General features: G+C 44.5%; 1 protein-coding gene across 1 annotated transcript in view; it reads left to right on the top strand.

Moving 5' to 3' along the window:
* Window positions 1-3,866, top strand: part of RBMS3 (RNA binding motif, single stranded interacting protein 3) — a 452,729-nt gene that overhangs the window by 191,673 nt on the left and 257,190 nt on the right. The window lies entirely within an intron of this gene.

Below are 3,866 nucleotides of genomic sequence, written 5' to 3'. Positions count from 1 at the left end.
AAAAAAAAAAAAAACAAAAAACAACCCAACTGTGGAATTGGAGGCTAGGAGAGGGTGGGGCTGGTGGGGCTTGCACTTGTTTTTAAAAGAGGAAAAAGAAATGTAGACGTTTTCTTAGAGCAGCAGCATCCGATTGGCAAACCCTGGTCTGAATCCCTCCCGGGAGGTGCTTCCAGCCAGTCTGCTGCCTTTTCCCAGGAGGAGCCAGGGAATAGTTATCTGAGCAGGGATGGGTGCCTGAGCAGCCACACCCGCCCGTGCTGTACCTGCCAGGGGCAGCCACAGCATCCCGGCTCTGCTGGTGGGGCCAGAGGGGAGCGCAGCCTACGCCTGCTCCAGCCACAGCCTGGGCGGGAGGGAAGGACTCGGCACAGGGAGTTTGGGGGTTCATTTATGCTGTGGGGAGAGCTGGAGGGGATGTTCCAAGACCCAGCTTTAGCTTCTGTGGGGACTAAACTTGATCTACCCTGAAAAGTATGTAAAACAAAACAAAAAAAACCCAAACAAAAACCCCCAAAACCCAAACAAAAAAGCCAGTGCTACTTTGTTAGTGCCCGAGACCCCCAAAAATGAAGTGAGATTATAAACAAATGAAATATGTTAGTATAGGTCACCAACATAGGCTATAAACATCTACATGGAAGAACATAAACTGTACAAAAAGGCAGCATGCCTGGTTTTCTGTTATATAGCATTGCAGGGTTCTTGTAAGGATACTTGAATGCTGAAACAGCCTGGGAACTTGGCTTCCCTTGCGGCAGATTGATGTTCTTTGGACGGGTTTTCAGCCATGGAGTGATTTTGTCCTGATGTTCTGTGTGTGGTGGAGAGATGTGTCGGGAGGGGGGAGGGCCAGAAAAAGATACTTGGAATGAAAATGAACTTGAGGGAAGGAAAAAGAGCAGCTTTGCAGTGAGGCTGGGAGTAGTAATACTAGAATGCATAATGGGCAGCTAAAGATGCAAAGGTGTTTTGTCTCGAGACTCTCACTGGATCTCTGATATGGTTATATAGCCCCTTGTGCTCATCGAATGAATGTTTAGAAGTTATTCATGGTTTTAGGTATTATGGACTGATGTTGATCTTCAATAATTCACTATGTTAGATGTACCTGATCTCTATAATACAACACTGGAATATTCTGACACATTCTGGTTTATATTTACAAGCAATACTAACTTAGATGTGAATACTTACTGTGCTGTCTAGAAAGTCATATTAAAAATCATTTCCCTTCTATTACTTCATACATGAATCCTGCACTGTACACCGATGATAAATATAAAAATCTAACTCTATTATCTGTTTTTAATGCCAATGTTAAAACTTATTTTTGCACTTTTGCCTCCTAGTTTTTGGGCATGAACATGGTGAGAAATAAAAAGAAATTTAGTCTCCTGAGAAGAGCACCTTGCTATTCTAAAAAAATAATTTGCTCTGTGTTTGAGCCAAGCCATCCCATGACTTCCCAAGGCATTTCATGTTTCCCGCTTGGCAGCTCTGGCTTCTTGTCAGGGTCTCTAATCTAGCAAGATGGAAGCTGCATCTAATCGTATCTCCTCTTTCCTCCCAGAAGCTGCTCTCCCAAAGGGCAAAGGCATTGGAGAAATCCAGGGAGGACTCTTGCTCTCTTGTAGCATGCTTTTTGATTCAAAGCAGCATCTGCTTCACTGCCGCTCTGCAGTGAAGAGAGAGCTTGGATAACACTGCAAAGCAAAAACACTGCAAAGCAAAATGTGATGTAGAACAAACTGATTTAAAAATGGCATGCTCAGTAGCAATAAAAAAGGAAAATCAAATGGGGGAGTCTGAGCAGGTAAAACACCGCCCACCTCCCCAAGTTGACCAAACTCCAGTGCTCTTCTTCATGGTGGTGTTTATTAGATCTGCTGTCCCAGTGTACAGTTGTTCTAGGCTTTCCCTCAATTTGTAGTAATGCCCTACCAAAAAATTCACCCAAACCCCCAAAAACCCAGAAAACTGAGGGAAGAAAAGAACAGAAAGATTCAGATCTTGACTTTGTTATCAAAATAGTGCTTTTCATACTCTTTAAGTAAGTCAGCAGTTTCTTTAACAATTTTGTCTGTTTCTTTTTTCTTATTTCTTTTTCATTTTCTTAAAACTTTGCGAATGAGATTTAAGCCAAGAAAACAAAAAAGTCCATGTGCACAAAATTCTTTCATCATTGGACTAACCCCTGCTTCGAGTAATGCATACATACCAAAATAATAATAAAGAGACATTTATAACTTGAGGGGCAAGGTGATCGCAAGCACGCACTCTTATACCTAGATTTGGTGCAGAGAGGAAGGCAATAAGGCCTCCCAGGAGCAGGAAGAAAGGCTGGCAAAAGAAATAAAAATGGATACGGCAGGAAAGCATATCTGTGGTTGCCTCCTGTGTGATGCGTATTGACCTAGTAAATGGAGATGTCTGCAAAGGAGCTGCTATGCTATAAATACGCTTGTGCTAATATTATTAAAGCTTTCAGGCGGTTCAGTTTTGTCCGTGTGGCTTCTCAGGGAGATGCCAAAGAGGTGGCTCCTGGCCACAGCTTGTCCGAGCAGCACGTGCTTACCTGTGCTGTAATTGCTTAATAAGATGTAGGCTGGGGTTTTCCCTGGATGGATTGTGAAATATACGCAGCTGCCTAAATAGATGCTTGGCGAGATTTCTAAATCTTCCTAACTCTGTTGAAGTCTTTAGGAGCAAAACATTTGAATGCTGTTGAAGATCAGAGATAGCTCAGTGCTTAGAAGTTGTGAAAAGTCCATTCCTTGTCCTCTTTGCCCTCCTTTGTATCTTTAGGAAAATAAAAATACTTCCAGAGTTGTTGATATCCAGTAGGGGCTTAACAGCACTGGGCTTGCTTGAACATACCAGTCTTGCTGGTTAAAGGAAGAAAAAACGGAGAGGGAAGAAGACAAAATAGGAAGTGACTGGCTGATTAATAAACTAAACTAATGCAAATACTGGGAGTAGGAAAGCCACTTAAAAGCAGATGATTATCCCTTGGCAAGCCCTAAGATCTAACCTCACTAAGCTGCTGTTCAGATGATACCCTGGAGCAGTTCCTGGTAGGGACCTGGCCCTTGTTCCAGCAGAGAGGGCGACGACATGAAAGAGATGTGGTTTAACCAGGCTGCGACTTTATTATCTTACCATCTTCTAGAGCTATCTGGCAGTCACTTGTAGAGCGCAGGTTGCAATTTCTCCCTTAATTGCTCCCACCTGCTGGAAGACTGCGCTCCCTGCCCCTACACAGATGGCCCCAGCCTGCTGCAGAGACCAGCTACCTTCCTCTTCTGAAGCTTAATCCTCATATGGGTTCAAGGGACAGGGAAAGGGTGGTGGTTTCTCATGAAACCAGCCATGGCAAGCTGTAGCGTTGTGTCCCAGGGAGGGCCATACTGCTGCCTCCTCTTACGGAAGAGGTGGGGCAGAGCACCAGAGCTCCATGAGCGTGTGCCCTCCTGCTGCTGGGGACCTTTTATCTGTTAGGACAGGCAAAGAGCTGCTGCCTTTCTCCCTCTACTGCATACCTCCCTGCACTTTGAAGCTTCAGGTCATTGCATTTCCTTAAACCCCACTAGGTTCAGGAGGAAAGGTGTGAGAAATAGAGGTGTGATGGCTGGTGGTCGTGGCAGTGCTACTGGAAGACTATGAGACAATTTGAGAGAATAGAAAGGGTTTCCTTCTTTATTGTCGTGGTTTAACCCCAGCTGGCAACTAAGCCCCACACAGCCGCTTGCTCACTCGCCCCTGGTGGGATGGGGGAGAGAATTGGAAGAGTAAAAGTGAGAAAACTCGTGGGTTGAGATAAAGACAGTTTAATAGATAAAGCAAAAGCCACGCACACAAGCAAA

Source organism: Pygoscelis adeliae, unplaced genomic scaffold (genome assembly GCF_000699105.1).
Source record: "Pygoscelis adeliae isolate BGI_AS28 unplaced genomic scaffold, ASM69910v1 Scaffold25, whole genome shotgun sequence".
Lineage (NCBI taxonomy): Eukaryota > Metazoa > Chordata > Aves > Sphenisciformes > Spheniscidae > Pygoscelis > Pygoscelis adeliae.
Note: the sequence above shows the minus strand (reverse complement) of the source record. Positions and strands in the feature narration are given on the sequence as shown.